The following is a 17,329-nucleotide window of genomic DNA, read 5'->3' as shown; positions in this document are numbered from 1 at the left end:
GTACCAATTCACCAGGCTGGAAGTCAACTGTTGTTCTTTGAAATATTCACAGCACTTTACCTTACTTCACATTGCACAGCTGTTACCTTTTCTTTCTAATTGGATTGTAAATTCCTGAAGGGCGGAATTAGATTTTACATTTGTATATTCAGTGCCTAGGATAGTGCAGACACACAAGGAGCACTCAGTTAATATCTGCCAAAACAGAGATCAAATTTAATCTATATACATTTATTCATAACTTAAAAAATAACCCTGATGGAAAACATGAAAATGAGGTAAAGTTACTAAAACCAGATGAAGTGGAAAAGCATTTTTTGAATGATGATAATGTAAAACTCAAACAAAGAAGTAGAAAGCAACTTCATACCCAAGATCCTGTGTTCTGTGAATATAACCATGGCATACGTAATCTTTCCTTTTTCTCGTACTTAAAGGACACACCAAAAAATCAATATGATTAGCCTAAGTCAAATTTCACCCTGACATTGCCTTCCCAATGGCCATGAAAGAATTCTAATGGTCTTGTTGTGGTATTTGGATAACCTGAAATGTCAATATAAATTAATTCTGCTTTTCCTCCTTGCCAGCTTCTATCTGCAACCAATTCATAACTTTGTTTCTCAAACTTGTGCCCAAACAGCCCACTCTCCTGGTAAGCACTCAGCTCTCCCTCCCCAGGCACTGACATGTCTACGATCTCCCCAACAGCCCTTAAGGAACGCCCTGCTCCTCACAAGCTTCTTTCTACACAAATGTGAAAGAAAATGCCTTTCTTTCCAAGTAAGCTAAAAATCTTCTACTCTTTATTTAAAACATAAAGGAAAAGGCTTATTCCCATCAGACTAAGTAAATAAGCAATAAAGCTTGAATCAAAGATGCAAGGAGAGGAATTTTCACTTCTGCCTGAAGAATGTTTATATATGTTGTCTAATTCCTTAGAGATATGATCTATTGAGTAAAACATTTATCTTCTACAAAAGTAACGGTTAAAAATAAAGTCATGATGTCCCTTGTGCAGACGGGCAAAGGACACTCAACAAATCACTGTCAGAAAACATCTAAAGGTTTTATGCATTATAGATACTTTACCTGGAAATAATTGAAATATAGGAGAATTTTTTTAAGTGTAGCTTTTAAAAAATCATCCATTAATTATGTGTAAATATAATTCCTGGAAGTTCTCTTCCTTTTTATTAAAAGAAAAAATACTGAGATAAAAATACTGAAAATTGGTATGGTTCATCAATGAACTCATCTTGGCATGAGTTTTTCTTCATGGGAAGTGTTAAAACTAGGGCCCCAAGTTTTTGAATATTATTAAATATGTTATTTATTAATGTTATTCATGTTATCTTTTTAAAAAGTGAGCTTTCAAATAAGTTATATAAATCATCCATTTTATCTAAATTATCAAATTTATTTGCCTTAAATTCATTCAAAATTTTCCTTATTATCCTTTCAATGTCTGTAATCAATATTTTCCTTTCAGTATCTAATATCGATTACAGATACTGATTATAGAGTCCAGAGTCAGAGGAAAATGCTAGGCAAATGATCCTCTAATTGAGAAGCCTGATAGATATTTTCAATCAGAAGCCAGGTTTGATGATGTATATATTAATGACCATGCAAAAGAATTGCAAAATCTTTCCCCAGGTCTTTCTAAAATGGGAGAAAGTGAGGAGTGAGAAGTAACAGCTTATTCTATAGATTGGAACAAAATTTAATCAACTCTCAGAAATATACAGAAAGTATTTAATGAGTGAAAACAAACCACAGACTGTAAATTAATCAGTCAAAGTAAAAGAAGAAAAAGAAGGTATAGGTAAAGAATTGCTGAGACAAAATCCAAAGGAATTTAAGCTTCACTAGCTCTAATTATGTAGCAGACATTTTTCTTCTCTGTGATCACAATTTATTCAAAGTTTTCGTTGCTTCTCAGCAACTCTCAAGCCATTTAAATGTCCCCCTTAGGAGGAAAAAGGGTCTAACCAATGCAGAATAATTAGTGAAACTTTTTTTTTTCCTTTGAACTTTTTATTTTGTTTTGGGGTATAGCTGATTGACAATGTTGTGGTAGTTTCAGATGAACAGCCAAGGGACTCAGCCATATATATACATGTATCCATTCTTCTCCCAACCCCCTCTCACCCAGTCTGCCACATAACATTGAGCAGAGTTCCATGTGCTATACAATAGGTCCTTGTTGGTTATCCATTTTAAATATAGCAGTGTGTATATGACCATCCCCAAATGAGTGAGATGTTTATCTTATATTTTCTTTACTTTGAATATCTAATAATATTGAATGCTTGAAGCATCATCAAACCATCCAACAAGTCTATCCTTTCTTTCAGTTTAACTAAATGTAAAGTAAAACTTAACTGCTTTTATTTATCCCATATTAACTTTTTGTTCTCTGCTGCCCCTCTTTCTTTTTCACAGGTTGTCAAGTTTAATTTATGCTTTTTGTATCTCCATTACAACTGGGAAGGGAGAATTTCAATAAATGTTATGAAAGAAGGTTAGTATGTGACTTTGGATTCTATTGGGGATTTTCCTACCCATACAATGATTATATGTCATGACAGAATATGAATCATGGTGAGTAGTAAGTATATCAACAGTAAACAGGATATCTTCAGGTTTGAGCACATAGACTTGTAAGTAGACTGTATGAATTAAAAATCTCAGTTCAGTGAACTTGAGCACATTATTTAATCTCTTTGTGGTCTTGTTTTCTCATCTAGAAGATGGGCTTGAAAATATTACCTGACTCCTAAAGGTGTTGAAAGGAATAAATAAATTAAAACATGAAATGTGCTTAGAAATGTCTGGCATGTAATAAGTAACATAAGTATCTGGTTTTGTATTTATCAGTTATCCATATAAAGCAGTGGCAGGCCTCTCTCCTAAATCATCACCTGAAGAAGACTACTCACCAAGGGTGCTAGTGTGGGGCTTTGTAAGAATAATAAATTAACTTCTACTATGATAAGAAAGCCTTCCTCAGCGATCAATGTAAAGAAATAGAGGAAAACAACAGAATAGGAAAGACTAGAGATCTCTTCAAGAAAATTAGAGATACCAAGGGAACATTTCATGCAAAGATGGGCTCAATAAAGGACAGAAATAGTATGGACCTAACAAAAGCAGAAGATATTAAGAAGACGTGGCAAGAATACACAGAAGAAGTGTACAAAAAAGAGCTTCATGACCCAGATAATCCCGATGGTGTGATCACTCACCTGGAGCTAGACATCCTGGAATGTGAAGTCAAGTGGGCCTTAGGAAGCATCACTATGAACAAAGCTAGTGGAAGTGATGGAATTTCAGTTGAACTATTTCAAATCCTGAAAGATAATGCTGTGAAAGTGTTGCACTCAATATGCCAGCAAATTTGGAAAACTCAGCAGTGGCCACAGGACTGGAAAAGGTCAGTTTTCATTCCAATCCCAAAGAAAGGCAATGCCAAAGAATGCTCAAACTACTGCACAATTGCACTCATCTCACACACTAGTAAAGTAATGCTCAAAATTCTCCAAGCCAGGCTTCAGCAATACGTGAACTATGAACTTCCAGTTGTTCAAGCTGGTTTTAGAAAAGGTAGAGGAACCAGAGATCAAATCGCCACCATCCGCTGGATCATTGAAAAAGCAAGAGAGTTCCAGAAAAACATCTATTTCTGCTTTATTGACTATGCCAAAGCCTTTGACTTTGTGGATCACAATAAACTGTAGAAAATTCTTCAAAAGATAGGAATACCAGACCACCTGACCTGTCTCTTGAGAAACCTTCATGCAGGTCAGGAAGCAACAGTTAGAACTGGACATGGAACAACAGACTGGTTCCAAATAGGAAAAGTAGTACGTCAAGGCTGTATATTGTCACCCTGCTTATTTAACTTCTATGCAGAGTACATCATGAGAAATGCTGGACTGGAAGAAGCACAAGCTGGAATCAAGATTGCTGGGAGAAATATCAATAACCTCAGATATGCAGATGACACCACCCTTATGGCAGAAAGTGAAGAGGAACTAAAAAGCCTCTTGATGAAAGTGAATGAGGAGAGTGAAAAAATTGGCTTAAAGCTCAACATTCAGGAAACGAAGATCATGGCATCTGGTCCCATCACCTCATGGGAAATAGATGGGGAAACAGTGGAAACAGTGTCAGACTGTATTTTTCTGGGCTCCAAAATCACTGCAGATGGTGACTGCAAGCCATGAAATTAAAAGACGCTTACTCCTTGGAAGGAAAGTTATGACCAAACTAGGTAGCATATTCAAAAGCAGAGACATTACTTTGCCAACAAAGGTCCGTCTAGTCAGTGCTATGGTTTTTCCAGTGGTCATATATGGATGTGAGAGTTGGACTGTGAAGAAGGCTGAGTGCCAAAGAATTGATGCTTTTGAACTCTTGAGAAGTCTCTTGAGAGACTTGGAGAAGACTCTTGAGAGTCCCTTGGACTGCAAGGAGATCCAACCAGTCCATTCTGAAGATCAGCCCTGTGATTTCTTTGGAAGGACTGATGCTAAAGCTGAAACTCCAATACTTTGGCCATCTCATGCGAAGAGTTGACTCATTGGAAAAGGCTCTGATACTGGGAGGGATTGGGGGCAGGAGGAAAAGGGGATGACAGAGGATGAGATGGCTGGATGGCATCACTGACTCAATGGACGTGAGTCTGAGTGAACTCTGGGAGTTGGTGATGGACAGAGAGGCCTGGCGTGCTGCAATTAATGAGGTCGCAAAGAGTTGGACATGACTGAAACTGAGCAACTGAACTGAACTGATGTATGTTATGTCAGCTAGTATTACTTACCTAATTTAATTACTATGTATGTTTTTTTAATCTTTTCTACATATTTCTACATCCATAAACTATATACAGTTCACTCCTTGGTTGAAAATTTTATAAAGGATATTATGTGTTTTTTAAAATATCCATTGACAGTTAATCACATAAATCTAGTTAATTCTTGTTTAACTGTTATAAGTAACTACATTTTATGAATAAATGTTTATCTATTCTACTGATAGATTTTTAGATGTTTCAAGGTTTTGTAACGGAGAAGGCAATGGCACCCCACTCCAGTACTCTTGCCTGGAAAATCCCATGATGGAGGAGCCTGGTGGGCTGCAGTCCATGGGGTCGCTAAGAGTCAGGACACGACTGAGCGACTTCACTTTCACTTTTCACTTTCATGCATTGGAGAAGGGAATGGCAACCCACTCCAGTGTTCTTGCCTGGAGAATCCCAGGGACGGGGGAGCCTGGTGGGCTGCGATCTCTGGGGTTGCACAGAGTCGGACACGACAGAAGTGACTTAGCAGCAGCAGCAGCAGGTTTTGTAAAGAAGTGTGCCAGCAAACATCCTTGTACATTTTCTGGGTATGTGATAAAATTTTCCTGTGATGAATGCTTAGAAGTAGATTTGCTATATCATTTGGGATATATATCTTCAACTTTAATAAATAGCTCCAAATTGTGCTTTCAGATTGCCCTTATCAACATACTAAGTTATCAAATGCAAATTAACTTTACCAATGTCATTGCATATTTCATTTTCTTAATTTTTAGTAAAATTGAGCATATTTTCATGTTTCCTGGCCATTTCAGTTTCTTCTTCTGTATATTTTCTGATCAAAATCTTTGTCCATAATTTTATTAGAATGACTAGTCATCTATTATTATTATTAATTTTAAGAATCTTCTTAAATATTCTCTGTATTAAGCCCTTACATACTTTAAATGTTATAAACATATTATTAGCTGTGATTTAGCTTTTAAATTAATTTGTGGTTATTTAATTCATTGCAATATTATTTAGATTGTTGTAGGCTAATTTATCAATCTTTTCCTTTATTGTTTCTGCTTTTTATGCTGTTTTAAAGAAAAAATTTCATACCCAATATCAATAGGGGAAATTGTTGTATACTTTGTTCTAAATATTTTACAAATCAAAAGTAAATATGTCAGTTTCTTTTGAGATTGTAGTAAAGACATTAAGAATTATTCAGGGTTTAACTTAGAACCTGGTACCTATACAGTTGATTTTCAATAAATGTTAATTACCATTTCATCCTATTGCTTATAAATTCCAATTAACAATTAATTCCAAGATTCAGATAACTTGAAATAGAATCAGAGAGCAGCTTTCAAGGAAGTAAACTTAAAAAAAATTAATATGACTCCAAATTTGATTTTCTCTTTTGTTCCTGCACCAAATATCTGTCTCCAAATATTAGACATGATTCAGTCTTCTTGGGTCAAAGGAGAAAACAAAAATATTGGATTACAAGATGCTAACTAAACAAGGTAAAACTGGAGTACCTTCTCACTGAATATATTTAAGACTAAATTTATCTTTAGAATCTAGGAAACTTGCTGAAAAGGATATCTAATTTAACAGAATTTTTACATGAGTTTACAAGAGTTATAAGCTCAGTGAGTGAAAGGGAAATAAAAATTGTACTTAATACCTGGAAGCAGGTAGTAGATGTGAATTTTCAGCTAAGAAATGTGAAGCTACTTAATTTCACCTTTCATTTTGAAATAACAGTAGAAGTTTATTTTATATTGGCACATATATAAGGGGTGAGTAAATATTTCTGTCATAAGGTGGTGTGCGTTTTTCTGTCCTAGTAAAACTGATCATTAATATTCACTCCACACCACCATCATTTGAGCAGGCAGTCACATGACTACAACTTGTGTTTCAAATATATTAGTCATAAATCTTTCAGTGAAGCTTTTAAAAAGAAGAACCAACCTTTCTTGTCTGATTGAAATAAATATATTTTTGAAATGGATATTCTATTTTTTTGAAAGATCACATTTTCTGCCATTTCTTCATTTTTTAAAAAAAGTTAAGTTAGCTAGGATTAAATTTCTGGCAATTCTGATATCACTGAAAGCATTTATTGTACATAGTTCATCAAATATGAGGGAAAATATATGATTAAGATGTTGAAAAGTAAAAATTAAATTTAAAAGCAGTATATAGTAATTAGGTTCAGGAGCAAACCTTGTTTCAAACATAAATCCATACAGTGTTTTTTTGTTTTAATTTAAATATGGAGTGTGGAGATGTGACATTTACTACCCTCCCAGTTTGCTTGTCTAAATTCAAGAAACCATCAGCTGCAGACATAGCCCCACCCAGTGTATGAGCCAATCCTAAGCAACCCTGAAAGAATATTCAGAACACCAACCACGAAAGTAGGTAGGAATTAGAACAAATCATGCTCCTTTACAGTCTGGTATTGGGGGAGTCTAGGCCATCACCCTCCATGATCCACTTACTTATAAAATACGCTTTTTTCTTTTCTTCACATATGTGTTTCCTATATCTATAGCTGGATTTATTTACCAGTTCATGGTTTAACCATAATTTCTTTACTCAGTCTGCAAATACAAGAACCAAATTCTTGCCTAGATTTTGTTAGCTCTCTTCTTTTCACTATGCCCCTGAATGTTATTAGAGCTTCAAAGCAACTAGACCTGGGTTCAAAGATCAGCTGTAGAACAGTTCAACAGCCTTCTGGACACCAACCTTCTTTCCATCCTTCTCTTCCACTTATGTCTCTTGCAAAGTCTCTGCATATCAGACCACTTTTGCTAATGTTCAGGACACTTTGAGGCCTTAATATGTTCTTGAGCATTATAGGTTTATGTCTAGGAGAACATGTCCTCAGATGCAATCCTTGCATCCCAAGACTTGCATGATTCTTTCCTCTGCCAAGTCTTTTCCCTTTTTTTAAAATTATGTTAAAATTGTTTTATTTATTTTGCTTTCTCTTTTACCTGTGGGTTTCACTTGACACAGATATATTTGGAACGTGTTTTGTAATGAATCAGTTCAAAAATATGTTTTTGATACATTTTCTCAAAATTAATTTATGTATCACTCTTTCCAAATCATTGCACTTCAGTCATCTTTAACTCCTTTATAGAATGTAGCAGGATCTAAATGTTAATATAAATTATTATATATATTACATTATAGATAGATGAATTCTTCTTTTAATAATGGTGGGTTAGGTAATGGAAATGTCAAGGTCATATTCAGAAGAGATGTTGGAGTCTGGGAGAGTGACTGAGAGCAGTTAACCCGGGCAGATGTAGCAATAATAAAAACTCATGACAACAGGAGAATTAAGAAAATGTATTGTTATATAAATATATTAAGGATAATGAAAACCAGGTTTCTTGCTTTGGAGAAAAGAGTTACAAACATCAGTTCAGTTTAGTTCAGTTCAGTCACTCAGTCGTGTCTGACTCTTTGTGACCCCATGAATCGCAGCACGCCAGGCCTCCCTGTCCATCACCAACTCCCGGAGTTCACTCAAACTCACATGCATCGAGTCAGTGATGCCATCCAGCCGTCTCATCCTCTGTTGTCCCCTTCTCCTCCTGCCCCCAATCCCTCCCAGCATCAGAATCTTTTCCAATGAGTCAACTCTTCACATGAGGTGGCCAAAGTATTGGAGTTTCAGCTTTAGCATCAGTCCTTCCAATGAATACCCAGGACTGATCTCCTTTAGAATGGACTGGTTGGATCTCCTTGCAGTCCAAGGGACTCTCAAGAGTCTTCTCCAACACCGCAGTTCAAAAGCATCAATTCTTCAGCTCTCAGCTTTCTTCACAGTCCACACAGAAGAAGACAAAAAGCTAAAATGAACTGGTATATTAGATTGGAACAGAGATACAGATGTGAACTAATGGTTTCTAATATATAAGTAACTTTGGAAATGAATATAGATTTAAATGTGTGTTTAAGTTTGTGAATTTGTGTATATATATATGCATATATTACACATACACACACATATATATGTGTGTGTATTCTATGCACTAAGAGCAGCAGTAACTTAAAAGCAATGATGTTTTCTAAATACTATTTATTGTTTTCCACTAAAATGGACCAGGCCTTTTTAGAGAAAGTATTGATTTAAGTGCTGAAGCAACAGAGTTCAAGATGTCCTGAACTTACTGTGCCAGAATGCAAGGAAGTATTCAAAGAATGTTGTGGGTATATCCAAAGGACAAAGAAACCAACTAGAAGGGGCTTTTACTGGCCATGTTTAGGATAATATGAGCTTCCCAGGTGGTGCTAGAGGTAAAGAACCTGAGTGCCAATTCAGGAGACTTAAGAAACCTGGGTTCGATTCTCGAGTTGGGAAGATCCCATGGAGGAGACAACCCACTACAATATTCTTCTCTAGAGAATCCTATGGACAGAGGAGCCTGGCAAGCTATGATCCATAGGGCAGCAAAGAGTCGGACACTACTGAAGCAACTTAACACACACACAGGCACAGAAAGGGCTTTTACTGGTCACATTTAGGATAATATGGGCATCAAAATAAATAGTGATAAAAATGGATTAAGCCAACTGAATAAAATAGGAAACCAGAGTCCATCTGATTTAAATAAATAACTAATTAAAAACTTGGTATCTACATAGCTTCAAGAACCTCCCTATATTAATACCCAAAATAAATAGAAAACCTTTGTGAGGATAAGCATGACAAACAACTTAAGCAACTAAAGAGAATTTATCAGTAATGGAACAAGTCAAAGTCATACACCACCTGATAGGATGCAAAAAGCTAGTTCTTATGGCCAATCTTTAATCAGGTTGTTTCTTTTTTGATATTGAATTGTATGACCTGTTACATGTGTTGGATATTAACTTCTTATCAGTCTTGTCATTTGCAGATATCTTCTTCCATCCATTAGGGTGTCAATTAGGCTCCATTTGTTTATTTTTACTTTCATTTCCTTTACTTTAGGAGATAAACCTAAAAAAGTATTACTGTGATTTATGTCAAAGTATGTTCTGTATATGTTTTCCTCTAGGAACTTTATAATATACAATCTTACATTTAGGTCTTTAATCCATTTTGAGTTTATTTTAATTTTTAATTTAAATTTATTCATATTCAATTGGAGCATAATTGCTTTAAAATATTGTGCTGGTTTCTGCCATAAATCAGCATGAATCAGCCAAAGGTATACATATGTCCCCTCTTTCTTAAACCTCCTCCCACATCCCACCCCATCCAAACTCTCTCTGTTGTCACAGAGCACCTGATTTGGGCTCCCTGTATCATACAGTGCATTTCCACTGGACTATCCAATTTTACATATGGTAATGTATATGTTTCAAAGCTACTCTCTCCATTCTTCCCACCCTCTCCTTCCCTCACTGTGTCTACAAATCTGTTCTCTATGTCTCTATACCTGCATATCCACTGCTGCCCTGTAAATATGTTCATCAATACCATCTTTCTAAATTCCATATATATACATTAATATATGATATTTGTTATTCTCTTTCTGACTTCCTTCACTCTGTATAATAGGCTCTGAGTTCATCAACCTTATTAGAACTGACTCAAATGTGTTCCTTTTTGTGGCTGAGTAATATTCCATTGTATATAGGTACCACAGCTTCTTTCTCTATTCATCAGTCAATGGGCATCTAGGTTGCTTCCACATCCTAGCTATTGTAAATAGTTCTACAATGAACAGTGGGATACATGTGACTTTTTCAATTATGGCTTCTTCAGGGCATATGCCCAGTAGTGAGATTGTTGGGTCATATGGTAGTTTTATTCCTAATTTTTTAAGGAATCTCCATACTGTTCTGTATAGTGGCTATATCAATTTACATTCAAACCAACAGTGCAAGAGGGTTTCCTTTTCTCCACAGGCTTGTATATAATGTTAGAAAATGTTTTGATTTTATTCTTTTACATGTCACTGTCTAGTTTTCACAGCATCATTTATTGAAGAGACTGTCTTCTTCACTGTGTATTCTTGCCTTGTCATAGACTAATTGACCACAAGTTCATGCGTTTATTTCTGGGCTCTCTATTCTGTTCCATTGATCTATATGGCTCCTTTTCGGTACCAATATCATATAGTTTTCATTAATATAGCTTTGTTGTATAGTCTGAAGTCAGGAAATATGATTCCTTCAGATCTATTCTGCTTTCTCAAGATTTTTTTGGTGATTCAGGATCTTTTGTGCTTCTATATAGGTTTTAAAATGATTTGTTCTTATTCTATGAAAAACACCATTGATACTTTGATAAGGATTGCATCGAATTTGTGGATTTGCCTTGGTTAGTATGGTCATTTTAGCAATATGAATTCTTTCAATCCAAGAACATAGTATATCTTTCTGTATGTTTGTGTCATCTTCAATATTTTTTTTTCAATCAATGTCTTATAGTTTTCTGTGTATAGGATTTTTCTTCCTTAGGTAGGTTTATTCTCAGGTATGTTATTCTTTTTGATGTTGGGATAATTAGGACTGTTTCCTTAATTTCTCTTCCTTATATTTCATTGTCAGTGTATAGAATTGCAACAGATTTCTATTTATTAATTTTGTATTCTTCAACTTTACCAAATTCATTAATTAACTCTAGTAGTTTTCTGGTGGTGTCTTTAGGATTATCTATGTATAGTAGATCACACTTGTGATATGGAGGAGTAAGAGAGAAAGCCATGGGACTACAGAATAAGCCGGAATACAGAGTTTAGTGACATGAATATGATGATAATGAAGATGGTGGTAAGAAGTCAGAGAGATCATGGAGATATGAAAACGTGTTGATGAATTGGAAATGGCATTGGAAACAAAGAAAATCAAAGACAAATCTTTCATAGGGAGGCAAGAATTACAGAGTGAATTGTAATAGCTTAAATTATAATGGGGAAAACTGAGTAAGAGAAAACTTTGAGTGGGAAAGGAAGTACAAGTTCCCTCTTTTGGTCTTGTTTCCCTGGAGGTTACCCATTAAACCCTACATATATTTCTGGCATCAAGATGTGTCAGGAAGAAACAAAATATGGTGTTCTTCAGAATCTATTACAAATATTACAAAATGCATTAAAATATATAATGATTCACATGAAACAATTTTATAACTCAAGAAGAAATAACATAGAAATATGTTCCTAGTTAAATGTGTATAATGCTATCCACTACAGTTTCACAGGATTAATTTTTCCTGCTAAATTGTGTTCTCTCCCTAACAATAAGAAAGTACAAGAACAGAAAAAGATGTAGGCCCCAAAGTGCCTGTATTATTTAACAACAGACTCAGTCCCTTACATTTAAATTATTCACATTATCATCAATGTCCAGAGACTACAGGCTCCTTGCAACTCCATTTTATTATTCAGCTCTAGTCTAAAGAAATGCTTCTAGCACCGAATGAACAACATAGATTATCTTCCTCCTAGGCTCCAAATCATCCTTCCTACAACCTCAAGGGTATTTAAGAGGAGAGAGTTTGAAGTTGAGACGTCTGTGTGCTTGCCAGAGGGTATCTCAATCAGTAAAATGACCTTTGAGGACCTCCTCTTTCCTTCCTGAGGCTTCCAGGCCACAAGAATTTTTGTTCTCTTTCTGAGAACAAATGAAAGGATAAAGATATTACATGGTATGTTCCAGCTCAGAAAACAATTTCTGTGAAAAATTGTTTGAGAACATCCCTCTCTATTGTAAAAGTAGTGGAAGAAATATCAATAAAACTTTTGAACTAAAAAGGACAATTAAGAAGAGATTAATAAATTCATTTTTGATAATTTTAAAGATGCAGTACTCAGTGGTTTTAATTATGTAAATGCCTACTTTGATATTATTATGAGTGAATTTCTATATCAAGATTGCTGAGAGAAATGTCAACAACCTCAGATATGCATATGATACCACCCTTATGGCAGAAAGTGAAGAGGAACTAAAGAGCCTCTTGATGAAAGTGAAACAGGAGAGTAAATAAGCTGGCTTAAAACTCAACAATCAAAAAACTAAGATCATGGCATCTGGTCCCATCACTTCATGGCAAATAGATGGGGAAACAATGGAAACAGTGACAGACTTTGTTTTGGGGGCTCCAAAATCACTGCATATGGTGACTACAGCTATGAAATTAAAAGATGCTTACTCCTTGGATGAAAAGCTATGACCAACCTAGACAGCAGATTAAAAAGCAGAGACATTACTTCCCAACAAAGGTCTACATAGTCAAAGCTATGGTTTTTCCACTAGTCATGTATGGATGTGAGAGTTGGACTATAAAGAAAGCTGAGCACTGAAGAATTGATGCTTTTCAACTGTGTTGTAGAAGATTCTTGAGAGTTCCTTGTACTGCAAGGAGATCAAACCAATCAATTCTAAAGGAAATCAGTCCTGAATATTCATTGGAAAGACTGACACTGAAGCTGAAGTTCCAATACTTTGGCCCCCTGATGTGAAGACTGAATTATTGAAAAAGACCCTGATGCTGTGAAAGATTGAAGGCAGGAAGAAAAGCGGGCAGCAGGGAATGGGATGGTTTGGTGGCATTCCCGACTCAGTGGACATGAATTTAAGCAAGCTCCAGGAGTTGTCTGTGGACAGGGAAGACTGGTGTGCTGCAGTCCACGGGATTTCAAAGAATCAGACATGACTGACCAACTGAACTGAACTGAAATTGTTATAAGAATGCTCACACTTTGGGAAGGCAAGTTAACGTAATGGTTACCAGCACAGCCATCTCTTGATTCAGACACCTTGGATTTGAATCCTGATTTTTCTTCTCTCTAGCTATATAATCTAGGTCAGGTTTTTTAATTCTCTATTCTTCCATATCTATATATGTAAAATCAATATCACATTAATAAGAATTTCCTCTGAGGGTTGTTTGGTATATGAATACTTAAAGAATGTAATAGAAGTAAAGAACTTAGAAGAGGAAATGGCAATGCCCTATGCCATCTAACTGTATATGTTAGCTGTCAGTAATACTCTTTTCCCATTCTTACCCTTTGGTTTTCATCCCTTTTATTATATCATTACATGATCTGCAGAGATCCTTGAGCCTTCAAAACCAAGAATTCCTCAATTAGAGGTGCAAAATACTAAGCTGAAATACTCATCCTATTTTTAGTGATAGCAATGTTATCCTGAATATCATGGAGCAGATAGGATATAATCTTAATTTTTCTTTGGAATTACAAGGATTGTCATGTTGCTACCTATTTATCTGATAAGTTTCAATGATAAAGTATTATCTAAATAGTTTTGAGTGTCCAGTCAAATTATGCATGCGTGTGTGTAATGTCCATTCTATTCCAAGCACTGTGTTGAGTATTTTATATCTATTATAAGAATCCAAAGGGATGTATTATTTGCTAAATTTACAAGTAGAGAAACTCATGAAGATAAATGTGCACCATGTTGATGGCAGAAATGACACTGGGATTTGACTACAGAATTCATGCCTAAATATAGCAATCATAATAGTGAGAGTCTGAAAGAAAACCATGTTCTATGTTGCTGTTTTAAAGTTTATAAGAATTTTATAAACCAGTTTTCTCACTTGGTTTGCCAATATACTTGGAGATTATTCTCAGCAAGATGGTTACTTTTGACCTTTTTTAAATTAAAAGAGAGTTTTTAAATTAGTATAAGATAGAACACAAGTGTATTGCAGGAGAAAAGGATGAACTGAACTGAAGGATAAGAGACCATCTATGGGAATTTGTAGATCTGTTTTTAAATTTAAAGAATTCAATTTCCTCATGTTGCAAGTTGTTAGGTAGTTAGAAGCTGAAAAAGGAGTCCAAAATGGCAGTGGCTAAAAGACAAAGATAGGAAAATCCCATGAAAAGAGAACAAAGGAAGGTCCAAGGACCAGAGTGAGGACCTCAGGTAAAACAAACAGCACTCTGGGTTAGCCCAATTTACATAAGGCAGGCCCAGTGAGAGGAGAAAAAAACATATAAAAAGAGGAGCCAAAATTGGGCCTGGGGCTTCTCTTCTCTTTGTGTTTTTTGGGTCTGCCTGCCCTCATGTCTAGAGAATGTCTTTTCCTTTGCTTTCTGAATAAAACTGAGTTGTAACATGGGGCGGTAACACTGGTCCATCCATCCCTTCAAATTTTTGCTGCAACGAGACAGAACTGAGGAAATTACAAATTCCCCTGACATCTATGGTGCCATGACTCAGATTTAACCCAGCTGAAACAACCTCAGCCCAGCCCCTGTGAGGCAGAGGCCAAACACAGCAGAAGCCCCACTTGATGTAAGCTCCCGTGGTGGAAGCTGAATGTGAAAAAAACTCAGCACAGTGGAAGTGACAAGAAGCCCAGCATGCTGGCAACCAGGCCAGCAAAAGCAAATGTGGCAGAAAGCTCACGCAACTCAGTCTCAGATTCCAGAAGACCTCCAGTTACATTACGAGGTCCTCGCTCCTATAGCTGGAAAGACATATGGCTGACAAAATCTTCATTCCTCTACAATCTGTCATATCTTGTTTCCTTGAACCCCTTGTGAACAGGCGAGTGGAAGTTGGGTGCAATTGAGGGGCTTTGGAGAAGCTACTCCTCAGTGTGTCCTGTGGGCTCCACTATCCTCTGCACTCTAGTAGCTGTTGCCCAAGTGGGTGGGGATTCATTTGTCCTTAATCTTCTTTGTGCCAAGGATCAGGCCAATGAAAACTGTGAGCACAGGTCAGGTATTTAGCAGATTTTCTGGCAGGTTATTAAGGATTGTCCTCAGCATGTTTTTCCCACTACTTTTTCCCCCTGTCCTTCAGCTCCTCTCTCCATCTATGCCACTGCTTACAAAATTGGGCGGGTCATCATCCTTCCATTTCTGAATGTTGTGTTTGAAACCGTTTACCTAAAGTTGGGACTCAAACCCACATGGCAGGGATTCTGTGCTATGCTTAGTCACTCAGTCATATCTGACTGGGACATGAGCCCAACCAAAACCATGGTACCTGGCTTTAGGAACTAATGAAGCTCAGGTTCTTGATGTCTCATTGCAAAAATTCAGTGAGAGACACAGCAATAGGTAAGAGGTGGATTTGTTCAGCTTTAGAGGGGGCAAGTGCGGTGCAGTGACCATGGAGTGTGGTGTGGTTAGTTTTTGTGAGCTGGATGATTCCATATGCTAATGAGTGGGAGCATCGTTCCAGTAATTAGGGCACCTCTGGGTCTGTCATTTAGCTTGCAGATTGAGGATCAAGGTTTAGTTGAGCTTGACTTTTGGACCCATTTGATTTTAATCAGTTTATGGTATTCCCTTGGGATATGTCATTCTTTCAAAAGTTGTGCCCTGCACTCTTTCCTCCTGGTTCATGCTCTTTTCCTGAGCCAAGTCCTGGCCCATAATGTTACCTTTATAATCTTCTTGAGGGACAACTAGAAAATAGCTGGCCCTTGGGAGGGAAATACTGTATAATATCCAATCCCCCTTGATATCCAGGCCTTCATCTTCCATGTTTCCCACAACATGTGCAACAGCATCTCTCAGTGAACCTACTAAGATGGGTGACAGGCACACAATGCCTGCTAGAAGTACATCTGTTGGCATCACTTCACGGGCAGTTGGGCTTCCAGGGATAATGTTTGCCACTTTGGGAGTTAGACCTGCAGTCCATTTGGGCCCAAACCCTTACCACCCTTCTTCTAAAGTTACAAACATAGCCCTGGATTAAATCTCCACTTCACTTTTATGAAACGTCTGGTCTGTTGCCTCTTATCAATTTGTTCCTAAGCTACTTACTAACTCCTACAACCAGGACCCTGCCCTCTTGTAGGCAACATTGCTCCAACCTGCTTATTATTAAAATAATCTTAATGCCCCTAACAGGACCAGATAACCCACTCCTTTGCCATTACTTCTGTTATTATCTAAATTGGATCTATGACAATTAAAGTTTTACCATTAGAAACACCATAAACTGCTCTTATTGAGGACTAGGGGAGGAAATCAGTGACTTACATTCCCTCAAAGCTGTAAGAGGATAAGGCTTATGGCTGTTTTATCAGGTTTTACCAGAGCACAGGCTTGTATTGCTTTACATCATGGTACTTTGCCAACAAAGTTTCGTCTAGTCAAGGCTATGGTTTTTCCTGTGGTCATGTATGGATGTGAGAGTTGGACTGTGAAGAAGGCTGAGCGCCGAAGAATTGATGCTTTTGAACTGCGGTGTTGGAGAAGACTCTTGAGAGTCCCTTGGACTGCAAGGAGATCCAACCAGTCCATTCTGAAGGAGATCAGCCCTGGGATTTCTTTGGAAGAAATGATGCTAAAGCTGAAACTCCAGTACTTTGGCCACCTCATGCGAAGAGTTGACTCATTGGAAAAGACTCTGATGCTGGGAGGGATTTGGGGCAGGAGAAGGGGACGACAGAGGATGAGATGGCTGGATGGCATCACTGACTCGATGGACATGAGTCTGAGTGAACTCCGGGAGTTGGTGATGGACAGGGAGGCCTGGCGTGCTGCGATTCATGGGGTTGCAAGAGTCGGA

This window comes from Bos indicus, chromosome 3 (genome assembly GCF_029378745.1).
Source record: "Bos indicus isolate NIAB-ARS_2022 breed Sahiwal x Tharparkar chromosome 3, NIAB-ARS_B.indTharparkar_mat_pri_1.0, whole genome shotgun sequence".
Lineage (NCBI taxonomy): Eukaryota > Metazoa > Chordata > Mammalia > Artiodactyla > Bovidae > Bos > Bos indicus.
The sequence above is the reverse complement of the archived record's forward strand: the minus strand, read 5'-3'. Positions refer to the sequence as shown.